Source organism: Neophocaena asiaeorientalis, unplaced genomic scaffold, assembly GCF_003031525.2.
Source record: "Neophocaena asiaeorientalis asiaeorientalis breed wild unplaced genomic scaffold, Neophocaena_asiaeorientalis_V1.1 scaffold226, whole genome shotgun sequence".
In the NCBI taxonomy this organism is placed as follows: domain Eukaryota; kingdom Metazoa; phylum Chordata; class Mammalia; order Artiodactyla; family Phocoenidae; genus Neophocaena; species Neophocaena asiaeorientalis.
The window spans coordinates 11,998,435-12,021,149 of NW_020173037.1; the positions used below are offsets into that span (position 1 = coordinate 11,998,435).

Genomic DNA, 22,715 nt, shown 5'->3' on the forward strand with positions numbered 1-22,715 from the left:
GCTGCAACTAAGACCTGGTGCAGCTGAGATAAATAAATTTTAAAAAAATAAAAGAATTGCTTATACAGTTTGTAAATAACCATCTTCACAGGCCTGGAAGGTCTAGATTTATAACCATAACCCCACCCCCAATTTAAAGTGTGGGTATTTTGTAAAAGTTTTTTTTTTTTAAAGAATGTGTGTCTGTGTGTGTATATGTACACATGTGTATATGGCCTTTTATTTCTGAGTTTTTATTTATTTATTTTTGGCTGTGTTGGGTCTTCGTTGCTGCGCGTGGGCTTTCTCTAGTTGCAGCGAGCGGGGGCTACTCTTTGTTGTGGTGCACGGGCTCTAGGCACGCGGGCTCAGGAGTGCAGCTTCAGTAGTTGTGGCGCACGGGCTTAGCTGCTCCGTGGCATGTGGGATCTTCCTGGACCAGGGCTCGAACCCATGTCCCCTGCATTGGCAGGTGGATTCTTAACCACTGCACCATCAGGGCAGTCCTGTAAAAAGTTTTTATTTTGAAAATTTGAAACTTCTGTAAAAAGAGAAGAGCATAATAAATTCCCATTACCTTGGGAATTACTCAGTTACTTGATGAATATTGTTTGCTGACATTTACTTCATCTGTCACTTGTTTTTCTTCCTTTGCTGAAGTATTTAAAAGCAAATCCCAAGTATGTAATTTTGTCCCTTCATATATTAAGGCTCCAACTCTAAAATATAAACATTTTCTTACATACCACAAAGCCATATTCACAAAACATAAAAATTTATTGCTAACATCTAATACCAATTCTATAACCAAATTTCTTTAATGTCTCAAAAAATGTCTTTTTATAGTTGGTTTGTTCAAATCAGAATCTAAATAAGATCCATGCCATCTTAGACCTTTTAAGTCACTTTTAATACAAGTCACTGCTTTTTTTTTTTTTTTTTTTTTTTTTTTTTGGCTGTGTTGGGTCCCCTTTGCTGCGCACGGGCTCCCTCCAGCTGCGGTGAGCGGGAACCACTCCTCGTCGCGGTGCACGGGCCCCTCACTGTCGTGGCCTCTCCCACTGCGGAGCACGGGCTCCAGGTGCGCAGGCCTCAGTAGTTGTGGCACGTGGGCTCAGCAGTTGTGGTGCACGGACTCAGCTGCTCCACAGCATGTGGGATCTTCCCCGGCCAGGGCTCCAACCCCTGTCCTCTGCACTGGGAGGCAGACTCCCAACCACTGCGCCACCAGGGAAGCCCTCCTTTTTTCCTTTAAAAAAATGTATGTCATTGACTTGTTGTAGAAACTGGATTAGTTGTCCTGTAAAATGTCTAAATATTTCATAATAAAAACTCTTAAGTTAAAAAAAAAAAGACAAACTGTGGAGTTTGAGCCTTTCAACTTCCAGTAAGTCAGCCCATCTCTCTGGAATGTTCTTTGAAGTGTCTGGCATACAGTCCGGTACAGTGAACCATAAACACACCATGCTTGGCAGGCATACACAGACTGTTAAACATGAGTGAATGTTTTAATTTTATCATTCAGCCTTCTCAGGTTCTTGACCTGTTTACTCGCTGTGATTTGTCTACTGTTCTTAAATAGAATCTGAAAATAGCACCATTTCTGAAGCATTTAAAAAAAAAACAAGATAAAGCTTGTTTGCTAATCTCAGTCTTCTCTATTTCAGAAATTAGAAAATTAAAAATAGTTAAACTGGAGGTAGCTTCATAAAAGCCAGATTTGGTTCCAGTTTAAGGATGCGCAGAAGAAGCAGTGACCAAACAATGCATGTTTTCTTCACCTCAATGTCTGCCTTCACCTTTGATTTCTTTGCTATAATTAGCATCTGTTGCCAGTGAAGCTGAGAACTTATTACCTGCAGTAACCAGAATTAGATCACTGGTTCTTTTGGCTTGGTTGTTTCAACAGATTGTAGTGTATGAATATTATTGCAAATCTAAAAAGATTTTTTAATATCTGTCTCATGCTAATCATTTTGAATCTTTACTAGTTTGAAGATTCAAAGCAAAGGTATAATTCCAAATCAAACATTTGGGTAATTCTGGGTGTATCTTTTGGATCAGGCCCTAAACTAGGAGACATTTGACAGAGATACATATTAGTTATTTTAAGATGAAAGAGAGGGTTGAGAACCAGGATCCTTAAATCCTCAACCAACCAGCTACTGTGGCTTCAGCTGCCCTCTCTGGATCCCTGTAAGATATAAGTGTGTAGAAGACCAGGCCAGACAGACACCAGCCATAGGTAAGGGCTGGAGCCTTGACATACTGTCTGGGATGAATTGGGTGGTCAGTGGATGATCTTTCCCGTGGTCCACTGATAATTAGTCACTCTTTTCTTTGTGTTCCTATAGCTCTTTGGATTTATCATATCCTTCCTTGTATTATAGCTATTGTGTACAACTATATACCCTCCACTAAAATGTAACTATCTTAAGAGTAGGGATCATATCTTATTTATCTTCCTAGACTTTCTTAATGTAGTAAGAACTCAATAAATGTTTATTTAATCGAATTGGCACTCGAATGGCCAGAAAATGTTGATGTCTCCTCATCATTCAGTCTTCAATTAGGAAAGATTTGTAGTCATTAAGTAGCAAAAGCAACTTAAACCAAAACAAACTACACTAACAACGAGATTAACACTGGCAGATAATATTCTAGGAGTTATAAAGGACAAGGAGCTGAACCGAGTGTTGGTTCATCCATTCATTTAGCAAACATTTATTGAGACCTTGATGTACGTCACGCACTATGCTTGATGACCAGGATGGAAAGGTGAAAAGATACTGTCTCTGCACTCAGGGAGTTCACAGTTTCAGTTGTGTCTGATCCTGGAATAATTTTTAATAATAAAAGAATAATAGGATTTATAGGTCACCAGAAAAACAGAAAACAAAAAAAACTTGACCAGTACTCTTCAAAAGTGTCAATGTCCTGAGAAATTAGGAGAGACTAAGAATCTGTCACATATTGGAAAATAATAAGGAAACATGACAACTCAACACAGTGTGGTATAAGAGAATGGATCCTGGAACAGAAAAAGGACATTTTACCAGTGACATATTTTAGAATTGCTGGAGCATAATGATATGTTTTATTATGTTTAAAAAATTCTCCCCAGAGACTTCCCTGGTGGTCCAGTGGATAAGAATCCGAGCTTCCACTGCAGAGGGCGCGGGTTCCATCCCTGGTCGGGGAACTAAGATCCTCCGTGCCTCGCAGCTCGCCAAAAAAATTAAAAAATAAATTCTCTCCAGACAGTGCACCCTAATACTGCCTGCCTGCCTTCCTCCTGACTACACCATCCTGTCCCTCCCTGTATACAGGTAGGTTAAGAAGCCGTCTTGCTTGATTTGCATTTCTCTGATGAGTAGTGAAGTTAAACATATGCTTATTTGTTTATTGGCAATTTGTATTTCTCACTGAATTGCCTATTCATATCCTTGGCCTATTTTTCTTTTGGTTATTTTCTTTTTCTTATTGTTTAAAAGAACTCTTTATAGATTATGAATAACAACCCTTTGTTGCCCATTTTGCAAATATTCTCTCTCAGTGTGTCATTCATCTTTTAACTTTATGGTCTTTTTTGCTATATGGAAGTTATGTTGGTATTTGTGAGAGGGTATAAATGAATTTTTATTTCATTTAAAATTAAAATACTAGGAGCTAAGAATACATTTTAAAAACCTATCAAAACTCCAGGTGGAAAATCCACTTTGCTTTTCTGAGAAGGGAGCAATGCCCAGGATCAAAGCAAAGCACAGCAAAAGACTTCTGGGTGCCCTTCTCAGGCTCCTTGTACTTCCCTCCCAGCGCTCTTCTGCCACCCAGTGCTATTGCTCTCCTAGGAATTCCTAGGGGAGAAGGATGTACATAAAGGCAGGGCTCTGCAAAAGTGTTTAATCTTTATGTAATTTAATCAGTCCATCATGGCTTCTAGGTTTTGTTTCAGGCCAAGGAATTTCTTTCCTACCCAAAGTTTATAAAGATATTATATATATATATATATATATATATATATATATTTACAGTTTTATTGTTTTGTTTTTTACATTTAGATCTTTAAACCATCAGTAATTTATGGATAGCCAGTTATCCTTGTGCTGTTTGTATTGAATAATCCAGTCTTCTCCTACTGACTTGAAATGCCACCTTGAGCATGTATGAAACCCTCTAAGTATAAACCCATTATACTTATTATTTTCTGGACTCGGTTCCACTCCACTGTTCTAGTTATCTTTTCCTGATCAGTACCACACTATCCTATTTACCATGTTTTATAGTTCTTTTCAGTGTCTTGTGGGCCAAGTCTTATTTTGTTACAGTTGTTTTACAAAAATTTCTCGGCTATTTTCAAACATTTACTCTTTTAGATAAGCTAGAGAATCAGCTTTTAAATTTAAAAAATTCCATTGGGAATTTGATAAAAATCATATTTAGTTTACAGATCAATATGGGGAGAATTGGCTTTAAAAAATATTGAGGCTTCTTATTCAGATATGACTCTCCACTTACAGAGATCTTTGTACGTCCTTCAATAAAACATTATAGTATTTTTAAACTGTTTTGAACATTTCTTGTTAATTTTATTTCTAGGTATTTTATAGCTGTGGTTATTATGAATGGGATATTTTTAAAAATTTATTTACTTATTTAGTTTTGGCCACGTTGGGTCTTCGTTGCTGCGCGCGGGCTTTCTCTAGTTGCGTTGAACGGGGGCTGCTCTTTGTTGCGGAGCACGAGCTCTAGGCACGCGGGCTTCAGTAGTTGTGGCTCGCGGGCTCTAGAGCTCAGGCTCAGTAGTTGTGGAGCACGGGCTTAGTTGCTCCGCGACTTGTGGGATCTTCCCAGACCAAGGCTCGAACCCATGTCCTCCACATTGGCAGGCGGATTCTTAACCACTGTGCCACCAGGGAAGCCCTGGGATATTTTTCCATTACATTTTCGATCTGGTTCTTGCTGATACACAGTAAAACTATGATTTATATATATTCCTCTTGTATCTAATATCTTTCATTAATATACTTTATTTAACCTCTCCTTCATTTCTGGGCATTGGGTTGTTCCTAATTTTGATGGTCACAGTTAGCTATAAACATCTTTAATCAGGTAATTTTTCCCTCTAAATTTCTTCCCGCAAATGGGAAAAACAGATTAAAGGGCTGTGTGACTTCATAGCTCTTACTGCATAGTGCTCTGAGGAATCTCCTGAAGGGCTCTCCTACCTTTCCAATTCTACCTGTAACAACATCAGCACATCAGTAGCAGTGATGAAGGTAATGGCAACAAGGATGATGAGATTCTTTGTTGAGAGCTGGGTATTTTGCTTTGGGCTTTCTGTGTCATTTCTCATTTAATCCTCATGACAAGTCTCTAAGATGCTGTTACTATCAGTCTGTACAGATAAGGAAATAGGGCACAGAGAAGGAGGGTGACATATGTGGGCTCACAGCTGGTAGGAGGCGAAGTCAGGTGTGTTGTGTTCCATGGTCAGTGCCTTCTCCCTGTGTCTTCTCCAATATCTGTTCTTTCCATTTACATTTGAAACTTTAAAAGGTATATGAGACCTGAAAGTTGTTTTATTTTGCATTTATTAACTAATAAATAAGCCATTTAATAACATACTTGTTAAACTGCTTTTTCATCTCCTTGACTACTTATCCAACAAATGTTAATTATATATTTGTAACAACTCTCTAAATGTATTGGATAGAAAGTTTTCAAAGATTATATTTTCCCCTGTACCTTTACAAAGATCCTTGGGTTTTCTTACCCAGTGAGTCTTCCTTTCCTCTATTCTAATTTATGTCTCCTGTAAATACTTCTTATCTGAAAATTCTATTACCAGCATGTAGAATAGTATATTAAGTGTGGTTACATGGGACACATCATCTCATTAATGTACTGAATAGTAGTAGTAGTACTACTAGTAGTAGTAATAGTTAATAATAATAGCAGCTTTCAAATACTGTTTACCAAGTGCTAAGGATGTTATATACACAATCTCAGTTAATCCTCACTATAATGTAATAAGATATTATCCTTTACAGATGAAGAAATAGGCTCAGATTTATCAACTTGCCCAAGGACATACAGCTAACAAAAGGAAGGCCTGTCATATTTCAAAACCATGTTCTTAATGACTATTGTCTGGCCCTTCATTACATATAAAGTTGACTCTCTCTTTGCCAAAAAAAAAAAAGGAAGAAAGAAAAAAGAAAAGCTCTTTATCAAGTCAAGAATAAAAAACCTTCCATACCAATTCCTTTCTCTTAAATGTTTTTTAGTTATTTAGAATGAATTTTTAAATTGATGTATAATGTTATAATTCATGTATTATAAAATGAGCACCGTAATAAGTCTAGCTAACATCAGTCACCACACATAGTTATAAAATGTTCATGCCAATTTCTTAAAGGCTTTAGATCCAGGAGATTTGAAATAGTATCACATATTCTCCTAGCATTTTTTCAAGAACTTTGCCATCTCCCTCGCCTGTCCTAGCTTCTCCTGCCTCTTGGGGTCTCTGAGCATTGCCACTCTGGCCTCCAGGGGGCACTATTTCCCCTTTAACATAGTGGCTCAAGCATTTGACTCTCAATTCGATGGAGTAGGGATTAGACCAGGGAAAATATTTAAACAAAAGTTTACAAAGAGCTTCAGAAGAACAAAAGACAAGTGAGTACAAGGAGTAATATACAACTGGATAATTTGGTTCATTGAATGCAGTGCAGGCATTTTAGTATTTGACACTGTAAAAGGATTCCTCCCTACCTTGCTTCCCACTACACGTACAAACCAGAAGCCAGTTTTCTCTACCCTGCATCATGTCCTCAAGCAAGCAAAAAATCTCAAAAATAGCTCCAAGGTTGGTAAGGCAAGTTCCAGCTATGGGCTTCCTTCCAAATTCTAGTTTCCAGTCTTGGTATCTGCCTCTTTCCTACATGCCAGACACTAAGCATGCCAGCCCTTTTCAGGGAAGATAGCATTGCTGACCCCTGGGCTGTTGCTTTATTTACCCTGTTGTTGGGAGATGGTTATCTCTCACGCGCCTGCATGTCTTGCTCAGGGTGCCCAGAATGCAAGGTCCTGACTGCTTGTGTTACTTATCTGTTACTCCATAGCAGATTACTCTAAATCATAGAGGCTTAAGACAACAATCGCTTATTTTCTGACAGTTTCTGTGGATGAGGAATCTGGGCACGGCTTAGCTGGGTGCCTGTGGCGCAGGGTTGCAGCCTTGCCTCTGACAAGGCTATAGTCAAGGTGCTGGCCTAGGCTGCAGTCATTTCCAGGCTTGAATGGAGGAGATTCTGCCTCCAAGCTCACTCACCTGGCTGTTGGCCAAAGACATCTTTTCCTTGCCATGCAGTTATCTCTATAAGGCATCTCACAACATGACAGCTGTCTTCCCACAGAGTGAGTCAGTGAGAGAACATAAGATGGTGCCCAAGACAGAAGCCAGTCTTTTTATAACCTCATCTCAAAAGCAACATCCCATTTCTTGTGCTGTATTCAGTTAGTTAGAAGTGAGTCAGTAAGTCCAGCCCACAATCAGCTGGAGGGAGGGGTGTCACACAAAAGAATGAATATTGGGAGGCAAGTATTGGGAATACTGGGGAGCGTTATGGGCTGTCTTGGAGGCTCTCTACCACACCACTGTATGCAAGCCATTTCTCGTGGTTGGGTTTGCAGTGGGCAGTCTTGAGGGATGAAGTAACATCTCCTTCTGGGACAAAGGACAGGCTTAGCTTGCTGCTTGCTAGAAAAGCAGTGGGTTCCCCAAGTTTATTGTTCCCCAGCTGCAACACAAACCCACTGCACATGTGGCATCTCTCTGGGCCCCTCCATGTCACCCGTGTGGAACTTGGAGACAAGGGGAATTGATGCAGACATTCTGATGCTCATTCTTTTTTTGATGTGCTGTGAATAATAAAGTTCTTTTTCTCTCACTCAGCTGTCTCATGTCTTCTTCCAGCATCTGTGAGACACTGATAAGCTAACTTGTTGGCTTGTAAGGAGGATAAAATTAAATCACAGTCCTGACAGTTTGACTGAACAGGACAACCTCATCAGAACTGTGTACAGAATTGTGAGACCAGCATTCACACAAGAGATCCATGTACATATCCTTCATTTTATTTGACAAATACTTATGTAACCAGGCAGGTATCCTTCTAAGAGTTTGTGAATATAAACTCATTTAATCCATGAGGTAGGCACTATTAAAAATCCCTGTTTTGGGACTTCCCTGGTGGTGCAGTGGTTGGGAATCTGACTGCCAATGCAGCGGACATGGGTTCGAGCCCTGGTCCAGGAACAGCCCACATGCCACGGAGCATCTAAGCCTGTGCGCCACAACTACTGAGTCTGCACTCTAGAGCCTGCGAGCCACAACTACTGAGCCCGTGTGCCACAGCTGCCGAGGCCCACGTTCCTAGAGCCTGTGCTCCGCAACAAGAGAAACCACCGCAATGAGAAGCCCATGTCCTGCAGCGAAGAGTAGTCCCCGCTCGCCGCAACTAGGCCCACATGCAGCAACGAAGACCCAACACGCCAAGAAAATAAATAAAATTTAAACAAAACAGAAAAGGAAAACATTTGGAAAAAAAACCCCTGTTTTATAATGGATAACCAACAAGGACATACTGTATAGCACAGGGAACTCTGCTCAATATTATGTAACAACCTAAATGGGAAAAGAATTTGAAAAAGAATAGCTACATGTACATGTATAACTGAAGCACTTTGCTGTACACCTGAAACACACAATATTTTTACTCAACTGTACTCCAATATAAAATAAAACATTTTAAAAAAATAAATTAATTAATTAAAATCCCTGTTCTTTAGATAAGGAAGAAGCACAAAGATGTGAATTTATTTGTTCCAAGTCATGCAGCTCATAAGTGTCAGAGCCCCATTATACGAACAGAAACAAACGGACAACCTGGCTATAGCATCCACTGATCTGCTGTGTATGCGAAGTATGCTCAGTGTTAGGAAGGGATGGGGCAGAAAGAAGATGAGGGACATGACAAAATTAAAGAATTCTTCAAAACATATGTCAAAATCATCAGTTTAAGAGTTCTTTATTCCTCACATAACGTTATAGCTTTTGTGGTTTCATCAGTTTAAGAGTTCTTTATTCCTCACATAACGTTATAGCTTTTGTGGTTTCATTGTGTACTCGAAGGAAAATCTCTACCAGTCAAATTGATAAATGGTGTGATTTGGTGTGCTCTATTTGGCTCGTTAGAATTTGACTTAGAAAATTTGCTCTATATTCAGACTATGAATGTAAAACTGCATTGTCCACACAAAAATCTACACATGAAGTTTATACCAGCTTTATTCATATTTGCCAAAACTTGGAAGCAACCAAGACATCCTTCAGTAAGTGAATGGATGAACTGGCATATCCAGGCGACGGAAGATTATTCAACACTGAAAAGAAATGAGCAATTAAGCCATGAAAAGTTGGGGGGGTGGGCGGTGTTAAATGCATATTACTAAGTAACAGAAGCCAATCTGAAAATGTTATATACTATATGATTCCTACTGTATGACAATCTGGAAAAGGCAAAACTATGAAGACAGTGAAAAGATTAGTGGTTGCCAGGGGTGGGGGGAGGGAGGGATGAATAGGCAGAGCACAGAGGATTTTTAGGGCAATGAAGCTATTCTCTTTGATACTATAATGTTGGATACACATCATTATACATTTGTCCAAATCAGAGCTTTCTAGTTCAAATGTGTATTAGTAAGTTTTAACTGTAGTTTTCTTTTTTTGGTAGTGTACTATTTTGAATACATAAATATTTTCAAAGTCTTATGCCATTTCTTCCTATGCTACAGATAATATGATATGTCAACTTTTTACACATACATAAAATGGATTCACATTATTAATTAAGCTGTTTTCTGTTAAAATAATTGATCTAATCTGGCTACTAATTATCACATACAGAAATATGGCAGATAAACATACCTATCAAAGAAGATTCACCCAAAAGTGCTTCTACATTAGAAAAGAGGAAAGGGGAAAACAATAAGTAAGTTAATATGTTTAGAGTTGCTTTAATTATTGGTTAGACGGGTCTCTTTAAGAAGATTTTGTGGAGAAGTTGAGTCATATTCCCACTTATTCGGATGTGCCTCAATGCCCTAGAATATGCCTCCCTTGTTCTTGGATTAGGGCACCGTCCTTTCCCAGGACCTCAATCAAAATCTGGTCCAGTCCTTTCCACATCTCTCTTGTAGCTTGACTATGGACCACTCCTGGGTCAGTACTAATCCCTAGGGTCTAGGCTAGTGGTCTCAAATTGACAACCCCTGAGGCAGATTTGCCTGATATGTGGCTTATTTGGCTTGCACAGTGTTTTTTTAAAAAACCTGAATTTGTTCCTAGCATTTTTTTTTCTTTTGGCCGCACCGTGCAGCTTGCAGGATCTTACTTCCCCAACTAGGGATTGAACCCAGCCCCCCTGCAGTGGAAGCACAGAGTCCTAACCTCTGGACCACCAGGGAATTCCCTGTTCCTAGTGTTTTGACATTATGCCATTTCAGATGAAAATGTATATTGCTAGCTTTTATTGAAAATTGAATCAACCTGGCAACATTGGGCCTGTGCTGTCACATAGCAGCCATCAGCTGGTAGCAGCCGTCAGCCATTCCCCGTAGGGAGGTCATGCCCCGCTTGCCTCGCACTAAGACTGATTGTCAGTTGCCATTCTGCATCTCACTTTCACCTCCTCTGATATTTAGTACCCATGGTGCCTTCCAGGTGCTGTAGGCGTCTGAGTTTGTAAACTCTTCTACACCTGATCTTTGATGCCTTTCACCCAGCACTATCTGTTGACATTGGAGGTTCTGTGGTGCTCTAGAAAGATCATGGGCTTCGCATGGACTTAGCTCTGCCACTTTTCTACTGGGTGACGCCTTTGAACTTCCATTTCTTTATCTGTGAAATGGTGATGATGGTGTGGTTATGAAGATTAAAGGCAATGTGTACATAATGTGCTACCTGGAGGATAATCTTATGGTATGCTACATCAGACCCTTGCAACTAGTTATATAAAGAAAACAAAAATGAAAACGTTTTTGAGTTAAGCATGGTTTCCAAAACTGTGGAAAACAGAGATAATTCTCCATATGCCCACACTTACCTGCATCTTTTGTAGAGCTCCTGATATATCTATCTAATTTGTTTTCTACGTGCTGCTGTAACAAATTACTGCAAACTGAGAGACTTAAAACAACAGAAATGTATTATTTTATAGTTCTGTAGGTTAGGAGTCTGACATGGGTTTAACCGGGCTAAAATCAATGTGTCAGCGGGGCTGCGCTCTTGTTTGGAGGCTCCAGATATGAATCCATTTCCTGGCCTTTACCAGCATCTTCTGGAGGCTACCCACATTCCCTGGCTCTTGGCCCCTTTCTCCACCTTTGAAGCCAGCAGTGTTGCATCTCTCTGACCATTCTTCCACAGTTGCATCTTTCTCTGACTCTCTTCTATTGCCTCCCTCTTCTACTTTTTTTTTTAGAAATATTGATAGTTTATTTCTTTTTTTTAAAACACCTTTATTGGAGTATAATTGCTTTACAGTGTTGTGTTAGTTTCTGCTGTATAACAAAATGAATCAGCTATATGCATACGTATATTCCCATATCCCCTCCCTCTTGCGTCTCCCTCCCACCCTCCCTATCCCACACTCTAGGTGGTCACAAAGCACCGAGCTGATCTCCCTATGCTATGCAACTACTTCCCATTAGCTATTTTATAGTTGGTAGTGTATATATGTCAATGCTTCTCTCACTTCGTCCCAGCTTGCCCTTCCCCCTCCCCGTGTCCTCAAGTCTATTCTCTACATCTGTGTCTTTATTCCTGTCCTGCCCCTAGGTTCTTCAGACCTTTTTTTTTTTTAGATTCCATATATATGTGTTAGCATACGGTGTTTGTTTTTCTCTTTCTGACTTACTTCACTCTCTATGACAGACTCTAGGTCCATCCACCTCACTAAAAATAACTGAATTTAACTTCTTTTTAAGGCTGAGTAATATTCCATTGTATACATGTGCCACATCTTCTTTATCCATTCATCTGTCGATGGACATTTACGTTGCTTCCATGTCCTGGCTATTGTAAATAGTGCTGCAATGAACATTGTGGTACATGTTTCTTTTTCTTTTTGAATTTTATTTATTTTTTTATACAGCAGGTTCTTATTAGTCATCCATTTTACACATGTTAGTATTTAAATTTTATTAGGTCCCATTTGTTTATTTTTTTTTAATTTCCATTTCTCTAGGATGTGGGTCAAAAAAGATCTTGCTGTGATTTATGTCATAGAGTGTTCTGCCTATGTTTTCCTCTAAGAGTTTGATAGTGTCTGGCCTTACATTTAGGTCTTTAATCCATTTTGAGTTTGTTTTTGTGTATGGTGTTAAGAAGTGTTCTAATTTCATTCTTTTACTTGTAGCTGTCCAGTTTTCCAAGCACCACTTATTGAAGAGGCTGTCTTATCTCTACAGTATATTCTTGCCTCCTTTATCAAAGATAAGGTGACCATGCACCTACGGTCAACTAATCTATGACAAAGGAGGCAAGGATATACAATGGAGAAAAGACAGTCTCCCTGCACTTATATGCACACTTTTGTCAATAAGTATGTACTATAGTACTACACCATCTGTAGTTGGCTGAATCCATGGATGCAGAACTGTTGATACGAAGGGCTGCCTAAAAGTTAGCCACGTATTTTCAGCTGGGGTTGGGGTAGGGGGTCAGCACCCGTAACCCCCTTGTTTTTCAAGGGTCAACTGTATATATATATATATATATATATATATATATATAATTTAAAATTTTACCATGTATTGTGTTATTACTGTGTGATTATCTCACTTAATCGTAACAACTTTATGAAGTAGGAACTACTTTTCTGAATGAAAAAAACTGAGGCTAGGGAGTTAGGCGATGTGCTTGGGTCCAGAGCTGGTAAACAGCAGAGTGAGATTCAAACCCAGAACTGTTTTCCTCTAAAGTCATGTCCTTAATCACTACACTGTACTGAAATTTGTTCAAATTGTATTTTTCTTTTTACTTTCTAAGAAAATGTTTATGATAGTGAAAATTGGGTTTTTCTGTTGGAGGGATAGTCAGTAAATAACAGTTAAAAGTCAAATAAAGATACCATCTCCTTATTGCCTCTATGTGCTGCTTACCATTTTCTAAATGGAATTTTATATTACCACAGACTTTTGTGTATTTAATACCATGTGTATTTAATACCAAAAATTTTGACTTTTAATACCATGCCCAAAGTTTCTGAACTGTTAATACTACTTGCTTTTTAAAAAGCCAAACGGGTATACGTTCCTCCAAAGGCTGTGAGCTTTGGGCTTTGTTTATTTGCAGAGTTTAAAAATAAACAAGACCTCAGGAAATCATGTGATCCAGTTTCTTGCCTTGAATACCTCAAATCACCACATTTTCTTGCTATTTAGGGAAATGTATAGGATTCCATTTTAAGCATATAGGATCATTCTATGATCTAGTTTCCAGAAGTATTTTCCTCTACCTGTTTTTCATATGATTGTTCTCCAATGCAAATAAGTAGCAATTAAAAATAATTTACCCCAATCATGGGTTAAAATTACAAGTAATGAGATGCAATTTGAAAGACGTGGTTGAAGTCAAATACCATGCCTGTAGAACTTCCAAACAGATGGTACTAGGCTTGAAGAAACAACACAAGGCAAAAGTGGTAAGGTAATTAAAAATGCAGTGTACCGGGGACTTCCCTGGTGGCGCAGTGGTTAAGACTCCGCCTGCCAATGCAGGGAACACAGGTTCGAGCCCTGGTCCAGGGAGATCCCACATGCCGTGGAGCAACTAAGCCTGTGTGCCACAAGTATTTAGCCTGCACTCTAGAGCCTGTGAACCACAACTACTGAAGCCTGCACCCAGATGCAGCAATGAAGACCCAATGCAGCCAAAAATAAATAAATAAATTTATATTTTAAAAATGCAGTATACTGAGGAATACAGTCAATAGTGAAGGCAATCTACGTTGCATAAAGAAAAAATTAAGGTGTTTTTCTCATTTTTCATATGTTATATCAAGGATATAAAATCCCCCTTGAAAGTACAGTTCATCTTTGTACCTTGAAACTTCCCTCTGCACACCCTCTCCAGCATTTATTGTTTGTAGATTTTTGGTGATGGCCATTCTGACCGGTGTGAGATGATATCTCATTGTAGTTTTGATTTGCATTTCTCTAATGATTAGTGATGTTGAGCATCCTTTCATGTGTTTGTTGGCAATCTGTATATCTTCTTTGGAGAAATGTCTGTTTAGGTCTTCTGCTCATTTTTGGATTGGGTTGTTTGTTTTTTTACAAACAAACAAACAAAACTTCCCTCTGTCTTAACACAGGGCTTTGCAGAGGAAGTGTTTGTTGAATTAATAATATTTATATTTACATAAGATTGCCTTAAAAGCACCTTGCAGATATGTAGAAGAGAAAATAAGTCATAAATGGTTTACTTAAACTACATAAAAACTATGTAGGTGTTCAAATGACAAGTTTCAAATTCAAGTCCCCATCCATGGTGGATCATTACCTATGTAAAGGCCAGGTTTGGAGGTGGGGGAAGGAGTTGAGAAGCAGGTGATAGTGTGGAGTTTAGTGGTGGGAATAGGTCCTTTTATACGTTTCATAAATGATTTAAACTACTGATCTGGGTGGGGATTATATTTTTAATTTCTACCTCCCTGAACCTAGCACAGTACCTGGCACACACTAGGCACTAAACAAATAGTTATTGAATGAAGAAGGAAGAGAACAAAAGGCATTAAATTCTTAGATGACACCAAACAAAGGAGTAGGAATGGCGAAAGGTAATTGACAACTTGCTTTTTGAAAATGCACCCCATCTTTAAGAATGTTTCTGCATGCACACCCCGTATAAATTATGTAATTGTGACCTATAGCAATAGATTGTACACATAGTACAATATAAACCCCAAATTTAAAAATATGAAATAATAAATATATTTAAATAATTTAATGGTATTTTATTAATAGTATAAGAGCCTTTTGCTTTCACTTGATGTTTTGTTACTTGGTATGTTATTTCTTTTTAAAATTCTTGGCTTAACTCTTCATGATATAGTGATTTGCAGATCTGGTCCTAAGATTAGATTATTCTAATACTACATTTTAATAGCTATCATAACTGGAAAAGATATTTCAACAAGATATTTAGATTTAAATGGAAGAAATGCATTGTTGTTGACTGTATCTATTAAAGTACTCATTTTCATTTTTCGATCTCATCAACCAGTTCTCCAAAGGTTTATATTGAAGTTTGACTAGTAAATTTCCATTTTGCTTGCTGTCAATCAGCAATTCTTGCAAACTACAGGCAGACCTCATTTTATTGTGCTTCACTTTATTGCACTTTGCAGATACGGCACTTTTTACAGCTTGAAGGTTTGTGGCAACCCCGTGTTGAGCCTGTCTATTGGCACCATTTTTCCAATAGCATTTGCTTACTTCGTGGCTCTGTGTCACATTTCGGTAATTTTTGCAATATTTCAGACTTGTTCTTGTTATGGTGATCTGTGATCAGTGATCTTTGATGTTCCTATTGCGAAAAGATTACGGCTCACTGAAAGTTAGGTGATGGCTAGCATTTTTTAGAAATAAAGTCTTTTTTAAATTAAGGTATGTACTTTTTTTAGATATAATGCTATTGCACACTTAGTAGACTGCAGTAGAGTGTAAACACAACTTTTATATGCACTGGGAAACCCCAAAATTTGTGACTCACTTTATTGCAATGAACCTGCAGTATCTCAGAGGTCTGCCTGTGACTTAAAAGAATTTTATCTTTTCAACAGATGAATTTAAGACCCACTGAAATCCATTATTTGGAAAATATTTAAACAAATAAAAAATTGTTTCCAAAATTTTAAGCGTGCATATATTAGTTTTAATAGGACACATGCACTGTTTTTTGCAACAAAATTACATTTTTCCAAATGCTTTTAAGCCCAAGCATCTTGAATACTATGATGGAAGATAAAGAGTTTCCACAATTACTCCCCATCTCAGTGCAAAATATTATATAGATTCTATTGAAAGGATTTGTTTTTACAAAATTAATCACATCGATGACTTCCTATACCACACAAAACTGCATCACACTGATGATGGATGAATGAAGGTTTCCCTTCAAGTGGAAGCGCACCCTTCTCAGGATACCTCGCAGAGCATACGAATGGCTGACAAAGAACTGTATGAGCATGCCAGTGGCAGTGCATATGTTGAATAATACAGCTTAATTTCTTCCTTTTTAGGTAAAACAAACACAGACGGTCCGTGACTTACAATGGTTCACCTTACGATTTTTCAACTCCACGATGGTGTGAAAGCAATATGAATTCAGTAGAAACCGAACTCCAGATTTTGACTTTTTATCTTTTCCTGGGCTAGGGATATGCTGCTATGATCCTCTCTCGTGACGCTGGATAGCGGCAGCTCCTGGTCAGCCAGGCAGTCCGGAGGGTAAACAACCCATACGCTTCCAACCATTCTGGACCAAGACAACTATTCCATTTTTCACTTTCGGTACAGTATTCAATGAATTACATGACATATCCAACACTTTATTATAAAGTAGACTTTGTGTTAGAGGATTTTACCCAACGGTAGGCTAATGTAAGGATTCTGAACAGGTTTAAGCTAGGCTTGGCTAAGCTATGATGTCTAGTAGGTAGGATGTATTAAATGCATTTTAGAATATTTTCAACTTATCATAGATTTATTGGGGATGTAACCCCATCGTAAGTTGAGGAAGATCTGTTACACACTGGGATATCTTCTTTCTCAACTGTAGTAAATTGTCTTGAGTACTCCTAGGATTTGTACCCTCCACTTTGGGTGTCTTTTGTCTTAACAAATGTGATGAAATTGAAAATCATCCAGGAAAAATAGTTTTGGTAAAACAGGTGCAGAGGAGTTCAATAGGATAATCAAAATAACCTCTTAAATATAATTTGAGCAGTGTAAGTATGCTAAACAAGCATCTAGAGTTCCGATTTTAAAGTCTAATGATGAAATATAATTCTAAATGTAAGAATAATTCTAAGTTGCATTATAGGAGTGTGAACTGAAGAGCTGAGAGAATGCTCCCACTTTACTAATCGTTTCAAAGAAGATTCCATGTCTCATAATGGGCATCTCATCTAAAAAAGAATGTGGAGAATTTGGAAAGAAGTTGTACGAGAGTTGTAAAACATTAAAAAAAGAGAGAAAGAAAAAGAGGTGTAGAAAAAGTTAAAAGAACTGAAGCTGTTTATTCTAGAAAACCTAGGGAATTTAAGGGTGTTCTGGTATATGAAGAGTTATAGTCCTTTAAGTTCCATTTAAGCCTTTGACATATCTGGTTGAGCCAGACACAGATACCTTAGGGAACTAGATGAGGAAATAACAGCAATGCATGCATCTCTTTAAGCCAAAGGCTATTAAGACTTTGCCATCTGAGACAGGCTCAATCATTAATTGCACATAATAAATAACTGAGTCACCAAATGAATGGTGTTTAAGAAAGCTATTATTCTATACTGATAATTAACTAAAATAATTATTATCTTCAAAGTCTACCTAGTAGGTTTGAGCTCAAAGGCCTAATATGATTCTCTGAGGGACACAGGAACTGCTGACAGGACTTATGTAAATAAGCTACTGTCAACTAACAACAGACACAGTTTATGTACGTAACAGACTATCCAAACAAGAGACAGAAAAAAACAAAGAGGGAAAATGAGAAAGAAAAAGGGGGCAATTTTTATTTTGTTCTTGATGCTCATAATAACTAGATCAGAAGATAATAAGATTTCCTTAATAGGGAAGGATAATAGTTTTACTTCAGATAATGGAATGTTCTTAGCAAGATTTAAAGCAATTTCTAGCAGCTTTTTAATCAAAAAGCTGATGCTAGCAGTTTAGGCGGTTTGATCTCCTAACACTTCCCCCTGGTTTTTCTCATGAGTCTAATACAGAAAGTAAGAAAGTTCTGTGATCTGAAAAGCCTTATATATATTTTTTTATTATTATTATTTTTTTTTGTCGTACGCGGGCTTCTCACTGTTGTAGCCTCTCCGTTGCGGAGCGCAGGCTCAGCGGCTATGGCTCACGGGCCCAGCGGCTCCGCGACCTGTGGGATCTTCCTGGACCGGGGCACGAACCCGTATCCCCTGCATCAGCAGGCGGACTCTCAAGCACTGCGCCACCAGGGAAGTCCTGGAAAGCCTTATATTTGACCCTAATATAGTCTTGCTTTAAAATAGAGTTTTCTCTTTATTACAAAACACACCTGAACTTTAGGCATTTCAGTTTTGAGTTTGAACATGGCTAACTTGGCCCAAGAAAGATGTTGAGCTTTGAGCCACTCCCACAGGCAACACACAAAATGAGCATGCTCTGAACCGTTTTCCAGATCAAGGAAACAGGGTAATTCTGCTTTGTGCTAAGGCAGTATAAACTGGTTTGTTTCAGTTCCCGTGAGGATCCCAGTTATTCTAACTATACTTTGCATTGCTTTATTAAATTGCTTTGCTCAAAAAATTGGTCATTTTAACTCATATTCTCACCTATTTTTACAGCAGGCTTTTCTTGTTAATTATTTTCTGAGCCAATTCATGGCTAGGACTATGCCTTAAACGACTTTCCCAATAAAAATGGCTTTCTCTTTTCTGAAGTTGTGGTATATTACGGTTGGTATATCAATGGATAAACATAGCTGGAAACTATAGCAACAACTCATGATGTCTGACCCACTTAAGTAGGTGAGTCTGTAGTAGAATGAAAGAAAAGGTGCTATAAAAACTATGCAAATAACATGAATCAAAAACACCTTTCCTGGGCTTCCCTGGTGGCGCAGCGGTTGAGAGTCCGCCTGCCGATGCAAGGGACACAGGTTCGTGCCCCGGTCCGGGAAGATCCCACATGCCGCGAAGCAACTAAGCCCGTGCGCCACAACTATTGAGCTTGCACTCTAGAGCCCACAAGCCACAAATACAGAGCCCGCGTGCTACAACTACCGAAGCCTGCACGCCTAGAGCCCGTGATCTGCAACAAGAGAAGCCACCGCAATGAGAAGCCCGTGCACCGCAACGAAGAGTAGCCCCCGCTCGCCGCAACTGGAGAAAGCCCGTGTGCAGCAACGAAGACCCAATGCAGCCAAAAATAAATAAATTTTAAAAAAAGATCATAAACCAGAACTCACTTAAAAAAAAAAAACCAGCAGGCACTCATCTCATCATGACATATTATTTTAAAAGAAATACTGTATAACCTGGTTAGGTAGTTTTTTGTTTTGGGTTTTTTTTTTTTTTTTTTATGTTTGGGTCAATAATTTACAGTATTGACAGTCCAGTTATCTAAACTTCTGAACATAACTATATCTTAGTATTTCTTTTATGATTTTTTCCTGTTACTTTTAGGACTTCTACAAAAATCCCAAAACTCTAAAAACTGATCATTCTTTATAGTAGTGCAAATGAAATATGAAATACTGGCATTTTTATATCTGTGTTAGAGCTAACAATAACGATGATGACAATAGCAATCAACTGATAATATGTTCCAGTCATTCTACTAGGTTCATTTGATCCCCATAGCAATTTCATGAGCTAAGCACTATTACTATCTGTTTTACTGAGGAGAAAAAAACACTGTTATCATCCTTACATTCCTGACAAAACCTTTGCTCGCAGAGGTGAAATAATTTGTCGGAAGTAGAAAGTGGCAGAGCCACAACTTAAATTTGGGTCTGTCCGATTCCAAAGCTTGTGCTCATAATGTCTACATTATAGATATAACAGATGAACACAATGTTTGCCCAATCTGCATGAACTGAATCATATTTTTAAAAAAATATTGGAATCCAGAGTCTAACAAAAAACTTTCTCTATTTAAAAAATGTACTTACATGAATTTACATGAAACCTTTTATAAAGGCATAAACATCAACTAGATATTGCTGAACATTCAACAAGTTTTACAGTGTAAACTTAAAAGAAATTGGAAACATAAAGGAAAAAGGAGATGTGATCTATATCTATAGGTGAATATGATTGATCAAAATGATCAGCCTTAAAGTGTGTCCTTTAATTTTAAGTGAAAAAAACCCTTCAATAGTTTGTGAATATATTTATGACCTCTAGTGTTCTGAGAAATCAAGCTATTAAATTGCAGCTCTCAGATTATAAAGGCAAAATACCCAACGTTTTATCAGTTGAACGCCACGGGAACGCCAACTTTTCTGTCTTGATGCATTTGTGGGAGTTGGAGTGTGTGTGTGTGTGTCTATGTCTGTGTGTGTGTGTGTGTGTGTATTCTTCACGGCAGGAGGACAAATTTATCTTGGAAATATAATGGTTCCCAGATGTTTGTTTTTCAAACAAAAGAAAAAAGAAGTTGAAAAGTGGTGATAGCCAGGTATTTGTCTCTGAAGTGAGAATGATATGATTCCACTTGGAGTTCATTGTCACAAAAGTTCCTTTTGTCTGAGAAATTTTTCAGCACTGTGACTATGGCTTTAGTTAAGAGATATCACTGATCACTTATTGATTTTGTTTCAAGAGAGGAACTTCTCTAGCTTCTCTGTGATTTATTGTGTGGATTGCTTTGTATGGATCACAGTAAAAACATATAAAGGACCACTGGCAATGTGTTGATTAGTATCTACTGGATTTTAGAATCCACTGTATTTTATATCCATTTCTGTATGCCACTGAATATCACTGTTTAGAAAGTTTTGTAGGATTATTTTGTTTTGAACTATAAAAGTATTTGATTCACAAACCATTTTCTTTAAGAAGAAGGCCATACAATGTTAATTGACATCAGAAATGAATATTCTTACATTTTCTGTGAGACTAAATTTTTGAATATTTTAAATATAAGGAAATGTCCCCTGAATTTAGGGAAGCCACACATAAATCAGTTCTTCTAATTACCTTTATTAGTTCGTTTGTTCATAGATTTGTGGCAAGTTCTCTAGAATCATATGAGCTAAAGTATAGGTCATTGACTCAAAATCTGAAATACGATATGCACGTGGGATTCTTTAAATAGTTGTTCGAGTCTATCTTCAAGTGACATCTGACAAAACCTAACTGGTTGTGGGGCAAAACCAAAAAGCACTCTACTTCAAAATCTTGACCACTTCACTCCACACCCATTTAATCACGCACACATTCTGTACCTCTCTTCACCCTATTTGGAAAAAAAAGATTCATATGGCTCTAAAATGCAACTCCTATATTTAAATAGCCAGAGTAATAAGAAGCTGTACAGTGTGCCTGGAGATTAATGGAATGCCAATACACACACACACACACAGACACACACACACACACACAGACACACACACACACAGAGGATCCAAAAAGAGGTGTGGAAAGGAAGTTTCTCTGTATAAAGGATCTGCCAATCTGTGAAAGCGCTCTCCTGTCTTACAAAGGCCAAAACTCTGCTGATGAAAAAGTAGAAAACTGTTCAGAGAATGCTAAATGAAGCATAGTTGTTCCCCTGAATTATCTGGATACTTATTCACCTCTCTGAGTGTCCAGTTTACACCCCATCACATGCCCTCCAGGCCACTCCCGGGGGGCTCTTGTCCCTCCGGGCGTCCGGCGTTCCTGCTCCCTGCGCGCCAGGGTCAAGTTCCCCCGCCGAGCCCGGGCGCTAGGGCCCACGCCGCTCTTGGACCCCTGGGCACTGGTCACTATAAGCTGAGCAGCGGGAAACAAACGAAGAGTCTGAGCCTCTAGGCGGGATCCCGCGGAGTCCTATGAACTTTGCGCCCAAGGCGAGGGGCCGGACCTCGCGCTGCGCCGGGGCTCGCGCTGCGCCGGGGCTCTCGCGCGGGTTCTCTGGGAAGCGGGAGGACAGCGGGTCTCCGCGGCGGGGGCACAGCTCAGCCTGCGGCTCCTTGCCGGCGCCAGCCGCCCCGCAACCGGGAGCCGGCGCCTAACCCGGAGCACGGCCGGACGCCCAGCTCTCCCCGGCGGCTCCGCGCACCCTGCGGGAGGAGCCGGCCGCCGTGACGCGTCAGGGAGGAAGCGCCAGCGCCCGGCGGCACTGCCGGGAAGGAGGAAGCGCGAGTGCGCTCGGCTCCGCGCCCGCCGCGCGGGGAGGCAGCACCACGGAGCCGGGTAGGTGCGGAGCCGCCGGGACCCGAGGCGGGTGGGCGGGCGGCAGGGTCCGCGCGCTTCCGGGCCGCAGTCGGGCCCCTCGGGCAGGTGAGACGGGGCGGGGCGAGGGGAGCCCGGGCCTCGCCTGCTGCCTCTTCCCAGAGCAAACGTGACTTTCCCGGGTCCCCTGGCAGCGCCCTCCCTCAGCCTGGAAACCTCCGAGTTGGTCGGAGGTGAAGAGCCATACCCCCGGCCCAGTGTTCGGCTCTGAGAGTTTTGTGGTCTTTGTTTCCTCGAGGTGAACTCAGATTCTGCCTTCCTATTCCTAAACGCCCGAGTGGTGTCTTGGGGAGGGGGGCGGGTGTTGTTAACCCGTGAGCGGCTTCGGAGCATAGAGGAGCCGGGAACCGGAGGGTGGGAGATCCCACCCACGCCACAACCTAAGGTCAGGAGTGGATGCGGGTCATCTGTGAGCAACCGGGATGGAGGAGGCCTCGGGAGCGGAGGGCATGGAAATCA

The 22,715-nt window shown here is 39.6% G+C and overlaps 1 protein-coding gene across 1 annotated transcript in view; it reads left to right on the top strand.

Moving 5' to 3' along the window:
• The first annotated feature begins 22,129 nt into the window (after positions 1-22,129).
• Positions 22,130-22,715, top strand: part of SGK3 (serum/glucocorticoid regulated kinase family member 3) — a 111,887-nt gene continuing 111,301 nt past the window's right edge. Inside the window, exon 1 of the mRNA XM_024742636.1 lies at positions 22,130-22,217. The gene's annotated coding sequence lies outside the window, so the exon portion shown is untranslated. The remainder of the gene's footprint in view (positions 22,218-22,715) is intronic.